Below are 16,848 nucleotides of genomic sequence, written 5' to 3'. Positions count from 1 at the left end.
TTATGACATGGAAATTTCAATTCCCATGATAATCCAATCTTCTTCAAATCTAGTTAAGAGACGCCTTATTTTAGCTACTGAAGTAGATCACGAAGATTGAAATTCCCATTAGATTAATTAACATTTTGAAGGCACACTCCTAAGACACTTTGTGAGAGACCAGGATGAGAAATAAATTTCATCATGACACCCACTCTGGTACCGCCTTCCAAAATGCCCAAACCTTTCAGGGTAGCTCATCACTCATGTGCTGTGGATGAAATGTTTATTAGATGCTTTGCATCTGTCCCCCCTGTCTCTGCAGAATGTTTTCTTGAATCTCTCTAGACACAAATTCTATTACTATTTTTAAATTGTATTTCAGAACTTGTTAATCTTTGCTGTTCTTCAGTAACTCTGTGAGTCTCTCTGCATTCCTGAAAGATTATTTTAGTATCACAGATATCAGAATTTCTTTTTAAATATAAGGTTTAATCCTAATATAATTCTTATCAGCAGTAAATTAGGACAGCATCCAGGCAATTTGCAGAAAACTAGGACATGAGATACAGCAGTGAGCAAGAAGCCTTCAGTAAGTGTATAACTGTAAGATAAATATTGTGGGAATTTTTTTCTTATCTTGATAATTTTCCATATTTGCCATATCACTGGAGCTGCTGGAAAGAAGTGAGAGAAAAATCTGTTTTGCTATGGTTTTGTCTGCCAGAATATGCTGATTTGGGCTGGGATAAAGTTAATTTACTTCATAGCTGGCATGGGGCTATGTTTTGGATTTGAGCTGAAAACAGTGCTGGTAACACATGGATGTTTAGAATCAGAGGGAGGAAGGCAGGCAGGCAGGGAAGCAGAAAGGCAGGCAGGCAGGGAGGGAGGGAGGGAGGAAGGAAGGAAGGCAGGAAGGCAGGAAGGAAGGAAGGCAGGAAGGCAGGAAGGAAGGCAGGAAGGCAGGAAGGCAGGAAGGCAGGCAGGAAGGCAGGAAGGAAGGAAGGCAGGAAGGAAGGCAGGCAGGAAGGCAGGCAGGAAGGAAGGCAGGAAGGAAGGCAGGAAGGCAGGAAGGAAGGCAGGAAGGCAGGAAGGCAGGAAGGCAGGAAGGCAGGAAGGCAGGAAGGAAGGAAGGAAGGAAGGAAGGAAGGAAGGAAGGAAGGAAGGAAGGAAGGAAGGAAGGAAGGAAGGAAGGAAGGAAGGAAGGAAGGAAGGAAGGAAGGAAGGAAGGAAGGAATCATAAATCATAGCTCCAGCTTTGATCCAGCTGTTGAGTTTCTGGGATGTGTGCACCCAGGCTTAACAGGGATGCCTGTTTATAGGTAAGTTTTCCTCACCCAGGAGCTAAGTTTCTTGCTTTCTATGTAAATCAGTTATTATACACAATTTGCTCTAGACCTTGCTGGGAATGGGTGCTCTTTCCTGGAGATGGCAGAACACCTGCCTGCCCATGGGAATTGGCTGCATGGGGCTGAGCTTCCAGCTGGAGGTAAAACAGGACACAAATCTTGCTCTCATTCAGAGTGACCTGCAACAGATGGAAGGGTAGACCAAACTTTCCCACTCTTGTGATATGCTGCCAAGTCACAAATTACTTTTTTCCCCCTAGTGGATGTTTCTGTTTGTGAAAATTAGAGGAGATGAAGCAGAGATTCATTTCTTCTGGCTGTGCCAGATGAAGTAGAACAGATGATTTAAAAGATTTTCCAGTGTTCTCTTTAGTTCAGAGGTGCAATTCCCACCCTGACCTCCCCCACCAATGCTCCCCCAAAGGTCAGAAGAAAGAATAAAAATTATTCTTTACTTTTTATATCTTGGGCTACATTCCTCTGAACAGCTCATCAAATATCCAGCTTTACCCCTCTCTCTCTCTCTCTCTCTCTCTCTCTCTCTAGGAAAAGTTTCCCAGCTAAAAGCTATCCAGTTTGTAAGGTATGACACCAACTTCTGGAGCTTGCACACCCCCTTCATGCTCCTCTCCTGCTCTCTCTGGGGTCAGCTGCCCTCATTGTCCCCTTCAAAGTGAAGTTGTGACAGTTGTATCTGAAGGCTTTTGCAGCTAATGAAAAAATAACCCTGGCTTTTGGTGACCTGTAGTTCATGCCCTGATTCCATGAAAGGTCTAATAATAAGTTCTACCTCACACAGTGATGAACAGTGACTGATATTTGAGAGGCTAAGTCAGCCTTTCACAAAAATTTCATTACTCTGTTTCACCAGGTCAAAAGGCTTAGGAAACAAGACACTTAAAGAGCTGTGACAGAGGGAGTGGTGAATGAGCAGGAAATGAAAAGGGCTGGTTGCCTGCAGCAGTTCCCACTGCACTGACTCAGGAGGAGCTGTCTGAGAAGGGACTCTCATTGTTCTGGCATCTCCATTACCAGGGAGAGAAATGAATTCTTTGCTGCAGCACATCACCCCAGAAACAGCCAGAGCCCATGGGTTGGGTTGTCAATGGGAGCAGAGTATGTCACACTGCTATTTCAGCATGTACCCCCTGCTCCTCCTCCTTGCTGTCCAAGGAATTCATTCCTTCTCTCCTCTGCATTTTTACTCACAAGAAAATACTGTGATCTGCATGTATTAAGTATTTGATAATCCATATGCAGATTGTACCACCATCATACATACTTTATTGGAAATATAAATTATACTCTGTTATCTTGTCTACCTATAAAAGATATATAATTGCTCTGCGCAACATTTTGGTTGTCTGATCATTCCACCTGTTTATATATTATCTCTGAGCCAATTAAATTATGGCAGATGTAAAGGTAATATATTATAGAGAATGGAGACAGTCTTTGCTGTTGACTGCAGGGGTGAGAAGGGAAGAGAGCAAATCTGAAAACACAGGACCACATAATCTAATGTAAAGAGCTGTAAATTGTGAAGAGCTAGAGGTGAACTATGCTGAGTACTCAGGAGACTAGAATGGAGATGTGTCAAGGGGTAAAGTCCTACTAAAGCAGTTTGCTGCTGCAAATAATGGTTTGGCTTAGTGGGTAATTGAGAGTGGCAACTGGATCTTCCTCACATACGTTATACCTATTCTCTCTAAATAGGCAATAATTCCATTCTCTCTAAATAGGCAAAACCAACAAATACACTATTTTAGCTGTTTGTGCATTTTGCTACTACAAGATAGAACCCACAAGCTTCAATTAACACAGTGTTGCTAGGGCAGTGAGGCAAAAATTATCATGTTACAAGATACATTAACTATCATGATCAAAGGTTTTTAACTGCAGTGACTCTGTTGCACTGACTGGCTCAACTGAGAAGTTTAGAAAACAGGACAACTTCAGAAAGAAGGGATCTGAGTAGTTTCTCTGTCACAGGCATAAGCCAGTGCTGTCTCAGGTGGCTAATTACAGAGATTTTGCCAGACCCCTTTCTGAATTGCTCTTTTCTATATCCAGGCAAAAGTCTCTCCTTGTCATTTAGTCCTTGCATAGCTTCACTCAGTGAAAGATTTCTGTTTGATCCACACTTCATCTCACTCCACTTCGCAATGCCGTCTCAGTCATCTTCTGGAAAAGAGGAAGATGTCTGTGTGCTGAGACACACCAAACATGAGCAACATCAGTCCCCACAACAAATCCCTGTGGGACCTGCATTCTGATGCTGGTTTGAGGGAACAGGGATTCATCCACTACAAATGCCTTCAACAGATATCCCAAACAAATACCACAATTAACTTAGCTGTGTTCCTCTGTCTTTTCCACCCAAACCATCACTCAACCTAATGCCCTCCCTTCAGGACATGAGCTCAAGTATATCTGCTCTGTGGAAAGGGATGCATACTCCATCTTCCCTGAGCGTTACAAGTGCAGAATATGAAGATTTTGGTTAGCAAATAGATAAAGCAAATTCCCAAAGTTTCCTAGAGGGATTTACACAAAGCAACGGCTTAATGTCATGCGATGTCCATGGCAGAGCTTCATCAGTAGCAAGTGGGCCTTGGAAACCATGCAGTGATCTTCATTGTCTCCAGTGGCCTCCATTCCCTTTGTCTGGAGGTGGGAGCAGCCCCCTGTGGCATCCTGGTTGCCCTGTTGCCCTCCTGTGTGTTCAGTCACCAGTAAGAGGTGGAAAGCCATGATGGGGAATGGGTGCAGAGTTGTGCTGCTTCTTGTACCCCGATTCCTGGCTTCAATGTGACCTTTTGTCCTGCACCATCTAATGGAGAGGGGCAAGCCATACAGGCGAGTATCTTTATAAATGTACAGTCATTCCTGATCTGTAAATACCACAAACCAAGCAGAGAGAGAAGAAACAAAACCATGAATATCATCCTCCCTCAGTTGCCCCAAGGAAAGTGAGAAATTAATGCTCTTGTGGCTGGGTACTCCCACTGGGAGCATCCTCTTCTCTGTGCAGGGAGGATTTCAGAGGCCTAATGATGCATGTTACTTCTTGATGCTGGAACTGAGATTGTGTCCTGCCGTGGCACCATGCCTGGGAAAAAGTGTAATTGTTGAAGCCTGGCCTCAGATGCTGAAGGAAAGAAAGAAGCTGCAAGTGTGTATGTCTTAGAATAGATATTGAAACTGGGATATGGTTGACAGTACACCAGGCCCCTGGGTTAAATAACAAGTTATTGTATAAAATGTAAAAAGCTTGGGAAAGGGGAAAAGCTGATGATTACAAATTAGCTATTTTTATGAAACCATTAGCATGTGCTCTCTGGAAAGTTCTTTATTATGCACTCTTTTACTTTATTTGGGAAAAAGGATAGCGCTGGGTATGGAGACATTCTCATCTGTGCTATGGAGCAGTGGAGCAAACTAAAGGCATGATGTGAAAGTACAATTGATTTAGCAAAATTTGTTTGAAAATACTTTAGGAAGCCATGACTGTAGCAAGATGCTCTGCCCTGGAATTTGGTCAAGCTTGGACAATGTCTTTTTTTGCAAAGCTATCAGTAGTGGGTTGCAAGGGCCTGTCATGTGCTGGTTTTGCTGCTTTGAATTATGTTAAAAGCAGTCTGGCTAACTAACCCCGAATTACCATCCTGATAGTGAGGCAAAGATTTCACAGATAAGCTTCTAAACTTGCCTGGAGACATACAATGGGCAGTCAATCACTTTATAGTATAAAAGGCCAGTCCACTTTCATAGAGTTAGGTTCTTCCAACATATTCCTGCTTGGAGCTTGTGAAGTTTACTCCCTTGGGTAGGGGAGAGGCCCAACACAGATGCTCCTTGAGGTTAAGGGAAAGGGATCTGCCCACAAGCACTGGTATGGTGAGTTACATCAATCTCTATTTCATAATTGTTTCTTTTTGCTGGATTTAATAGAATTGCATTGGTATAGTGCACTATTCTATACTACACACTGCTAGTAGTTTTAGCTTTTTATACTGTGTAGTAACTCTGATTTAGATCATTTGTCTAATCATTTGTCATAATAAATAATTCATTTTATATTAAAATATCTGATTTGCCATCATGAAAGCCTGCAAGACAAAGTTACTTAAGCCACTGACAGTCTGTGGCTAAGATCAGAATCATTTGGCCCCAGGCTCCTCTCTGAGAAAGAGTTAAGTACACAAGGGGCTCCTTTCTGCACCTCACAGCTCAGTGGCAGGGCCTCTCTAATGTCCTTTTCCTGAAGCTCCCACAACAATGACTTAAAGGCTTCTCATGCTGTGCTATTACTGATGTAGAGTATAGGATGAAAATGAAAAACATCTCTCTGTATCAGATGATGAAAGCCTAAGTACAATAGTGCATGAAAGACCACAGCACCCATTGGGTAGTGAGATCTTGCCCTTACACAGAGCAGAACAGACTATTATGCAAAAGTAGAACCAATACAATAGTCAAAAGAGTAAAAGGCAGAGCCTTTAGAAATATTCAGTGGTATCCTCTGTAGGTGTTCTTCCATCTGAGCCCCCATAGCACTACTAAGAGCAAAGAAATACCACAGGGAAAGACGGAGACACGTCTACTGCTCACCTATTAAGAAACCTCTTTATTTTGTCATTATATGTCCTTAAATAATTAAGTTAATGGACAGACTTTGCACTTTGTAGTTCTTTGAAAGGATGTGTGCTGGAACTCATATTATCCCACATGTTCATATGTCATCTGGAAAAATGAAGTAATGAATTTTTCTGATGATATTCTATTATTTAAGGCAATAAAATGGAATTCAACTGTGAAGAGTTGCAGATGGCTCACAATACCAAGTGATTGTGAGAAAAATGGCAGATGAGATGCTGATAAATATGAATTATTACACATGGAAATAAACATTCTTAACCATGCGTAACATTGATGAGCTCTAAATTAGCTATCAGCAAGCAGGGGAAAAAAAAGATTTTTGAGTTGCCGTTGACAATTTCAATAAAATCTCAATGCTGTTCTCAGGAGCCATCAAAAAAAGTAAATAGAACATTAAGAATCCTTGAGAAAGGAACACAGAACAAACAGAATAATAATCTTCTGTCATTTCATGATCATATTGTGAATGCTATGTGCTGTTCAGCTCCTTTCCTCCCCTAGGAAAAAAGAAGTAGAATATATATATATGAAGGCAAGAGCAGTCAAAGCTTTTGTATGAAGGTTAAATAGTTCAGAATGTTTTCATCTTTGAAAGAAAAGGCTCAGAAAGGAGCCTGTGTATCTTCATGTGTATGCAGCCATGAAGGGCACGTAGCAGTGAATAGGGACTCGCATTCACTGTTTCTCACAACAAAATAAGTAAAGGTCAACTGATTAAATTCTCAGGCAGCATGTTTAAAAGAAATGGCGGTTGTCTTTCATGTGGTGGTGCCAGGCATTTCAGACCAGGATAAAGGCCATAAAATCACACATTTTGTCTATAATTCAAACAATATCAGTGATTATTTCTGGACACAAGCAATGTGCCCCAAATGCAACCTGGCTAGAAAGGAAAAATTACTGGACAGAACAAAATGTCTGCTGAAATATATTGACAGAGAAAATTCATGCCAGCCTGGGAGCTGTGAGCCTGGGAACCAGGCCTGAGAACCAGAAACATACTTGAAAAATGCAGCAGCTGGTATCTTTGAAATTCACCCAGGGTGCCTAGAAATAGAGGCATCCTGAGATACCACCAAAAAGTGCAAAAACAAGGAACTGTAATGACGAGTCATGATCTGAAAAGATGAAAAAGAGTCTAGAAAAACAAAAAAATTATCAGAAAAAGTCAGAAAACATCACCTATCACTTGTTATATGTGAAAAATCGAGTTTTGCAACATCTACTGGCTGCTTGAAGGGATCATGTCTACATCCTCTTATGCCTCTGTGATATGGAAAAGAACTTCATTTTTATGCAAAATGAGTAAAACAATTGAGAACAATGCCTGCTGCATGCATTTTTTCTCTTTAAACAGGCTGAATTCTCCACAGGAGCTCTTTACAAGATCTTGGACTCTGACTAGGGATCCAGCTGACAGACTGGAAGCTCTGTGATGTGAGATAATCTCTGAACTGAGAGTCTCTGTAATCTTCCTAAACACCCTTTGGACCCACTTTTGGAGTCATTTTGGTTTGTTCTCCCACATTTGGGATGGCTTGGCCCCTTCTGCAATCTGCCTAGCTTATCTGACATGGGTATTATACATCTATATATGTAATCTGTCATAAGCATGTGAGCTGCTAATTGTTAAGCTTGTTTCATTAGTGATGAGATTGTAGTACCTGTAATAGTCCTGTTAGTGATGGTTGGCTATTGGTTGCTATAATATCAATTGCTGCTATGCAATTGATTGTTGCTACACCACTGGTTGGTGATGTATTGACTGCTGATAGTAGTATGTAATGGCTTGAGAGACAGATATGGAAACTTTATTGATAATATATATCCTTGCATAGCAGTTGTGGGGATCTATAATAAAAGTAGAGAAACTGAGAAGATAAAGCATCTTGTGTATTAAAAAATCCTGCAAACCCATGGCCATGATTTCTATATACCCATGGGCTGGATAACCCTTTGGGCCATGACAAGCAGTCACTGGCCCAGCTGGATCTGGGAGAGCTTGCCCTCTCTTGAAGAGCTGTAGGACATACCTGATGAGTTAGCACAGGGCAGGGAACTGTCTGTCTATAGCCAGTTTTACAGGGTTAAATACTTCCACAGTACAGATGTGCTCACATTGCTCTTCTGACATTCCCTAATTGGCCTCTATTTTCATTAAACCACAGCGCCCAAAACTGGCAAGATATTCCTGCTCACATTGCATACACCGGGTGTTTTGCCAGCTCCACATGTGTTTATAGATCATGGTACACTGTTTGCCTTTTTCCTAACAGTACAGCATTGTTGTGTTCTGCTCATGGTTCCTCTCCAAAACAGCAACCTGGATACCTGTTAAATGTACTGTGCCCAAGCAGCTGGGTGCTCATCTCTTGGAGCGCTCCCTTGCAGCTGTCCTTGGTTTTCATGCCCTTTCTCTATATTGCCAAGATAACTTTGAACCTCCAGCTTGTGTTCCAGCCCAACTTTGTCCCATGTGTGTGTCCCATGTGTCCCATGTGACTGGGATCACTAGTACAATTGCTGGCAGAACTGGAACAGAAAGACCTCTGGAAGAGCACTTGGTGACACTTTACATTTTGCCATTGAAGAAATTCTAAGTGTGGCTACAGAACATGTTTTGGATTCACCATCTACTGATTTAATCCATGCTGTATTTCTTTTTCTGGCTTATAAGAATGTCATGTGAGATCAAATCAAAAGAGTTCCCAAAGTGAAGTTTTATAGATTAGTTCTAGCTTTTCTGCGGCAGAGGAAAATAAGATTTTTTTGTAATACAATTTGCTCCTTGCAAATTCCCACTGCCTCCTTAACTTTCTTTATCTTTCAGGTACTTTCTAAATAGTTCATCATTTGATTAAAACAATTTCCAAGCTCACTGACATGTAGTTCTCCACATCCTCTTTTTTCATGATTATTGGGAGAGTCACTACCATTGATCTGAGTCTTTCAGAAGAGGAGGGAAGCAAATTGATTCATATCCTAGACCAGCTGATCAGGTCTAGTGTAATAATGAGAATGCTCACCATTCCTAGTGGCTTCCATAATGTGACATGACAATTCTGAAAAATATCCTCAGAAAAGGCACAGAGTAGCAATGTCTTTTTACACGGTGTATTTTAGGCAAACTCCTACCAAGTCTGATCTGTTGTGGGAGGTGGACTTAGTACAGCAGTGGTGGAAGTCAGTTGTGTGGATAGGCCTGCTGAGATCAGGTTGCAGTGGGCAAGAGGGAAGAAGAGAAAGGAGGAGAGTGCAGAAGAGCAACTGTGCAAGAGCTGATATAAGTTATTCCCACTTTTTCTGCAGAAGTGCTCTCACAGACTTGACTAGACAGGGTTAAGCTGATATTGAGACTTAACTCTGTTGTACACAGCCAACATGCTTTTCTGCTTCTTTCACAAGTGTCGTGGTTTTAAACCACTAACTAAGAAAATTATTTACTTCTTGCTGTGAGATATGGATTAGAATAAGAGCAAAACAGGCATACAACTTAAAAGGGAAAAAAAAGAAAGTTTATTGACAAACCACAATAATAAGAACACCAGAATAAACTTCCAGAAAAAACCTTTCCATCTCTTATCCACCCACTATTCTCTTGTTCACATGACAACAGAGACAAAAACTCTGGAACTCTGATGGTTAAAACAGTCCCAATTCTTGCTAGTATGTTCACCAGTCTTTATAGAGAAACAGAAGTTTCTTCCTGTTAATTTATGGAGTTTCTCACTAGAAAACTATTTTTGTTATAGTTTTCTATTGCCCTAATGTTAGCTGCTCAGAGCTGCTATTATTAGAGTTCACTCTTCTCATTTTCACATCACTCTGAAGTAAGTATGGGCCATGTGTCTAGAGATAACATTTTTAAGGATAAGTTATTCAAAGGCAAAAAAAAAGTCTTCTTCATCTGTTTCTGTGAGCTTCACTAGAAAACAGTTTTCTCATGGCCTCTCAGGGCTTCAAATCTCTCAACAGTTTTCTCATGGCCTCTCAAGGCTTTTAATCTCTTAGTACTTCACTATACTATAATTACTCTTTACTCAAATTTACACTTTGAACACTATTCCTCTCTAGATCTTATATCATGAATTAAAAGAGTTCTTTTCAGGACTTCATTGTCCATCTCCATAGTTTTAACAGGGAGATATTTCAGCTTAATTAAAGCATCTTCTTAATTCTCTACCTTTCCTGAAGCTCCTTTTCCTTCTTGTCACTGGTAGTTTATAAAGTCTCTTTTCATGTTGATCTCTCTCTCTCTCTCTCTGGATAAAAAGATTAATCCGCAAGTCTCATCTGGGTAATGAAAGAGTTAAAATCTTGCCCAGGCTTTTGTAGATGGTTCTGTGATCTCTGCCGAACAGGAGCTGGAGCCGTCTGCGATGGGAAGTTCCTCATGGCTGCTCTGGAGCGTGTGGTCGCTGTTCCAACCCGCTGCAAGTCCAGGGCTTTTCTCTTTCTTCACTGGGCAGTTTCTAGTAAATGTAGTTACAGCAAAACCTGCAGCCGAGCCAGAAATCGGCCCGGCCCGGGCCCGAGGAAAACCTTCCCCAGGCCCCCCCATCTCCCGGCCGGGAGACGGGGCAGGCCCGGCCCCATCCCCGCCCGGCCGCATGGCCTGGGCAGGGACGGGAGGCCTGGAGCTCAGCCACCCTCCACAGCCAGAAAACAAAGAGAGCCCAGAGAGCTCTGCTTTTACATTTTAAGGTAGGGTTCACAAGTTGATCCCACTTTTCAATGGCCTAAACTGCTGTCAATTCCCAGCAATGACCGATAATTGGTCAGGAGAAAAGACTCCAAGCACTTCCCAGCAACTCCAACTCTCTTAAAGGTAAAGTAACTCCATGACAACAAGTCACTGCCTGTGGAAGAAGGCATTGAGTGAGGGAGGAACAAGGCACATGGTGATCAGGGCACATCAATATCTCGGCAGCAAAGTACTTCACATCGAATGGAACACTTCCTTGTTCCTGTATCATGTTGTGTGCCTGTGCGTCAGCACATCTGCAGAGCTGTCACACACTGTGGTGGCCTGTTGGCTCCCATTGTTTAGGAGGAAACAAAGTAAAATTATCTGTGACATAAGCTGAAATGTCAGGCTCTGACTTGCTGACAGTCCCTACCAGCTTCTAAGATGAGTAATGACTAAAACCACCTGCCAGCCTCCAGGGTCAGCATGCCAGCTCCAAACCAGGGTCCTAAGAGAGAGATGGGGAACAGGAACCACTCTGCCCTGTCTGAATCTGTCTGTGCTTGCAACTGTGGGACTGAGCTCTGGCCATGGTGACAGCTGTCAGCCAATGCAGAATGCCTTGTGGGCTTCCCCCACATGGTGACATCACCTCAGGGGCTCATCCAGCATTCCAGGGTTGGCCTGGAGGCCCTGATCCCCAATATTCTCCTGCAGCAGCCGATATTCCAGCAGGGTCAGTCAGCTGGGCTCTGCAAGATGTGTGGGACCCAGTCAACCCAGATCCTCAGGAGCTGAGCCTCAAAGGGGAGGCTCTAGAGCAACATGCACCATTACTGACCTTCTGGAAAATTAGATGGGGTGGAAAGTCACATTTCCCAACAGGACACCTGAAAAAATTCAATTGAATGCTTAAATTCGTGGCTTATCAAAGACATATTTTACTTAAAATTGAGAACAGCCAAGAGGTCAGGAAATGTGCAGAGTTCTTGTTTTGAAAAAAAGCAGGTAAACAGAGGTATTGGAAGTGTTTGACCTCTGAAAAATAATTATTAGAGTGAAAGCAGGGTTCCTTCCAAGAAACTGTTCTACAGTAATACATCTAAATAAGCAAACAGAAATCAATATCAGTCATTAATAATTAAATTTGGGGATTTTCTTGGCAACTTTCAAGTAGAATGTATTTATCAGTTCGCTGCTCTGGATTTCATCTTAAGGAAGGAGAAAAAATTATTCTTCCATCTATCTTTGTTTACTTTGTGAGAAATAATTTCTGTATTACTGGGCTATTTTTCAAATGTTCCTCAGTTCTTATAAATGGATCAGGATCACCCTGGGCAACATGGTACAGGACAAACTTCCTAATAGTGGATGGGAGAGGGGAGGACAATATCCTGTTTTCTCCATCCATGGAGAATTTTTCCATAGTCCAGCCTGACATAAATTGTAGTTAAAATACCAGAAAAGCTAATGTAAGGGTTTGATTTTAAAAAAACAACTAAATTATAGAAATATAGTTAATGTTACTTAGCACAATATCCCAGATGACAAAAGTCTCATCAAATAAATAATAATTTCATTATTGAATAAGATTACATATTTAACAATTAAAGATAACTTCTTCTCTATAACAGTCATACACTGTGTAAAGGCTTTAGGAGATGGCAATACGCTGCTTAAAAATGTAAAACTGTAAAAAAGAAAAAAGCACAGGCAAGAAAGAAAAATAACTGGCTCATTGACAGACTTCAAGTTTCTGTGAGCAGGGAAGTCTCTGAATGGGGACATATATCTTCCTCATGGACTGGCCCAGGTATTCAGCATCTTCATCAGTACCTGCAAGCAGACACACACTCACTTCTGGTAAACCACAGGCATGACAGAGGTTAGCAGGGAGGTCAACAAACACTAGGGACTGTGGCAAGACAGCACTGTGAGAAAAGTGTGTGAGTGTAGCTAAATGCCAGTTATTCATCAAGGCAAGAGGGAGGAGAAGCATTCCTGCCTAGAAAGCCAGGGTGTCTGAAAGGCCTGTTGGTCTTTCAGAGGAGAAGCAATCTCTGTGGCAAACGCTTTGGCAAAAAGGGTAAATAAAATTATTACCCTGGAGAATTAACTGGGAGAGATCAATATTCAATTGTTTCTTAGTACCACAGCTCTAGGGATCGAAGTTCAGCAAGAGCAAAAAGCTGGAGAAAAGAGAGCTGGACCCAGACCTTTCAACTGGGAAATCAATGAAGGACACCACTGGAAAATGACTGCTGAAGTACCTGGAAGAGCTTGTCTTGGCGTCAGGGTGACACTGACATGAGAAGAGTGCACTTGAGCTGTTTCTGAGGCTGAGAAACAGGTGTGCAGGTATACAAGTACCAAACTGCCTGTACAGCCTGTAAACCAGTCAAAGAATACTCGGGCTGAGATCTTCTCTTACACTGGGGTTTTATATTATCTATTGGTCCTGCTATATGGAGGGAATGCAAGGCTCTAAATAGGAGCAGTAACAATTTCTACAATTGCCTGTGTTTCAAATGTAATACAGATTTATTATTTTATCATTGAAAATTATACTGGGCTTTCAAAATATGTGTCTGACTCTTAATGAACTCAATGTGCTCATCTTCCTAAAGTTATCACAATCAATTTGTGAAGGTAGAAGGCAGAGGAAGCGCTTTAGGGAATGACAAAGGTGTTTGGAAGCCAGGCAGAATTAACTGTTGAACTCTGCAAGTAATGAAGCAACTGCAGTGCTTGCTGAGTTCCACATATGGTTTGGGCTTCCCAAAATTCAGACTGTAAGTTACTGTGCAATGAACTGAACCTTCCAAGACAAACAATTACGTGCATGTGTCTGAATTAATCATAGGGATACAAGGTAATGTTAGCTGTGATTGATACAAGGTGACATTTATTGGAAATACATCTTGAAGTTTTTGTGTTAGTGAGAAACGTGGACACAGAGTACAGAAAGAAACAGACACAGCATTACCTCTTTCATCTAAGCAGCCAGACCACCAAGTAAAGCAGCCTGCCTGGTGTCTTTGAAGTTAATGGAATTAATTACACTGACTGCAGATGTGCCATTACAGAGGCATCCTCTGAAGATGTGGCTGCTGTAGTGCTAATCCCCATCCCATACACAGTGAAGTCCCATGAGGATGGGGTGTGTCTCTGAGCTGCACCCTCCCAGATCCGTCATCCTCCAGCTCCCAGGTGTGAACACCTTTCCCCAAGGCTGTTCCCACAACCTCATTGTGAACAACATCTCTCACAAGACAGCCAAACACAGAATGGCCACGCTGAGAAGTGACAGCATGTCCAAAGTGTCTGTTTATAGGGACACACAGAAGCCCACACAGGGACATGACAGCCAGGCTGGATAGGAGACAGCAGGTATGTGCAATAACTCACTGGAGGGTATATGAAGTTCTGTTCCATATGAAGAGGTCTGCTGTATGCTTTGATTCCTTTTTCTGCTGACACTCTTAGCTGCAAATCACAACTATTCCACATTACAAATAACACATGCCATGGATTTGATTTTCTGATTCTGATCTAAGATGTACTTTTCATTTCACCAAAGAGTCTTCTCTTTTTGGTAAGTAAATACCCTAGACAAAGAAATATTTTTTCACTTCATCTTTTAAATTCTGGGATGTTTTTTTATCATGCCTTGCCTTGGTATAAGTTCCTCCTTCTTGTTTAAATTCTATACCAGGCAACATTTTAAAGTTGCAGGTACTAAACTCCACTCTACAATCTTACGCATTATTTCCTTGGAGTGAAAAGAAAAGGGGAGTTAATACATTTGAGTTAACTGGTTCAGCAAAGGCAAGATGTAGGCTGGCTTTTTGGTTGGTATCAAGTGTCCAGTTTGTATTTGTTGATTGCTTTAGAAATCAGCAATTGCTTTCAATTTGGCAGAGCTTTCTTTCTTTGCTTGAAAAGTTATAAACAGGAGCTGAAAGAGGCATCTTGTTTTCTACTAGGTATGAACCCAAAAAATGTGGAAATATAGATGCTTTGTTGATTTTACTTATGATTCTACAGTAAAATAGAGAGAAAAGGAGTTTCATTGCATTCATTTCAGATATTAAAAAAACAGGAAAATGCTTTGGAGGAGTTCTGAAGATTCAGTCCTGTTGTTTCTAGGAGCCTCATTTTAACTATCCATGAACCTTTTAAAAAATAATACTTTGAATAATACTGTCATTTATGCTGCTTTAAATTCAGTCCACATGGAGTGATTTTTCATAGAATCATGGAATCCTTTAGGTTGCAAAAGACCTTCAAGATCATCAAGTCCAACTGTTAACCCAGCACGGCCAAGTCTACCACTAAGCCATGTACCCAAGTGCCACATCCACATGTTTTTTAATATTTTCAGAGATGGTGATTACACCACTTTCCTGGACATCTTGGAATCGTTCCAATGCCTATCACCCTTCCAGTGAAGAACTTCTTCCTAATATCCAACCTGAACTTTTCCTGGTAGGACTAGAAGATGTTTTCTTTCATCCTGCCACTTGTTACCTGGGAGATGGGACCAACTCCCATATGGCTATAACCTCCTTTTAGTAAGTTTCAGGAGGTGATATGGCCTCCCTTGAGCCTTCTTTTCTCCAGGATAAAAAACCCAAGTTCCTTTAGGCATTCCCCACTGGACTCACACCTTCCATTTCTAATATTTCTTTGCTTAGTCTTTGTGTGTAAGATATTTTCAGGAAGGGGAAGTCTCTTTGCATGTAAACACAGAGTTTGGGAGGAGAAGTGGATGGCAAAAAGCATCTTCTTTAGCACATCTAACAGACAAAATTCTGAGAAGCTAGTGTGTCCATTAATTTTCCAAAAAACATTAATAAAGGAACTTTTCTAAATAGTCACTTCAGAAAAATTGAGTGTATTTTTTATGGTAGTTGGATAGCAAAAGATTTCTAATCGCATGAATACACATGCAATTTTGATCTGACTGAGAGCAGTCTTACCTATGCAATTATATCTCAGTGTAAAATGTCTGAATTTCCTGTGCAAATGAATTTGAAGGAAGTGATGACAACAATGGGGTATGGGAGAACCCATTCCAAAGTTACATGCCAGTTACACCTGGCAGGCAGGTGCCATAAATAATGTGCAGGAGAAACAAAATTCTGTTGACAAAAAAGCAATTCATCCAGGAGTTCTCTAGAGGTTCATTAGAAGTCAGACTGTGTTTCGGGGCTATCCCAGCAGTCCTTAACAAATCAGGAAAGTGTGTTGGTTTTGCACAGCCTGGTCTTTGGTAGTGGGGGAGCCACAGAGGTGGCTTCTCTGAGAAGCTGCTGGAAGCTTCCACCATGTCTGGCGGTGCAAATTCCTGATGGCTCTGAAGATGGACATGCTGCTGGCCAAACCTGGGCCAGTGAAAGATGATGGTAACACCTCTGTGATGACATATTTAAGAAGAAAATAAAAACAAAGGGGGAACAGTTTTTTTCTTCTAGTCGGAGAAGAGCAGGAGGTGAGAACACGTGAGGGAAACAACATGGAGACACCAAGGTCCGTGGAGAAGGAGGGGAGGAGGTGCTCCAGGCACAGGAGCCAAGATTCCTCTGCAGGCCGTGGTGAGACCATGGTGATGCAGCTGTGTCCTGCAGCCCCTGGGGATCCGTGGGGATCCATGGGGATCCATGGGGATCCATGGGGATGCAGAGATGCAGCCACAGCCCGTGGGGATCTGTGGGGATCCATGGGGATGCAGAGATGCAGCCACAGCCTGTGGGGATCCACGGGGATCCATGGGGATCCATGGGGATGCAGAGATGCAGCCACAGCCTGTGGGGATCCATGGGGAACCATGGGGATCCATGGGGATGCAGAGATGCAGCCGCAGCCCGTGGGGATCTGTGGGGATCCATGGGGATGCAGAGATCCAGCAGCAGCCCGTGGGGATCCATGGGGATCCATGGGGATGCAGAGATCCAGCCGCAGCCCGTGGGGATCTGTGGGGATCCATGGGGATCCATGGGGATGCAGAGATCCAGCCGCAGCCCGTGGGGATCCATGGGGATCCATGGGGATCCATGGGGATGCAGAGATCCAGCCGCAGCCCGTGGGGAGGTGCCCACGCCGGAGCGGTGGATGCCTGGAGGAGGCCGTGATCCAGTGGGAGGCCCGGGGCAAGGGAGGGCGCTG

The 16,848-nt window shown here is 42.4% G+C and overlaps 1 long non-coding RNA gene across 1 annotated transcript; it reads left to right on the top strand.

The window, feature by feature from the left end:
* The first annotated feature begins 5,262 nt into the window (after positions 1–5,262).
* LOC147653984 (uncharacterized) lies at positions 5,263–15,560 on the top strand. The gene is made up of 2 exons (XR_015284181.1): positions 5,263–9,397; positions 10,846–15,560. It is a non-coding gene; the product is annotated as an uncharacterized LOC147653984 (long non-coding RNA).
* Positions 15,561–16,848: the final 1,288 nt, after the last annotated feature.

This window comes from Cyanistes caeruleus, chromosome 3 (assembly GCF_971803275.1).
Source record: "Cyanistes caeruleus chromosome 3, bCyaCae1.hap1.1, whole genome shotgun sequence".
Classification (NCBI taxonomy): domain Eukaryota; kingdom Metazoa; phylum Chordata; class Aves; order Passeriformes; family Paridae; genus Cyanistes; species Cyanistes caeruleus.
Note: the sequence above shows the minus strand (reverse complement) of the source record. Positions and strands in the feature narration are given on the sequence as shown.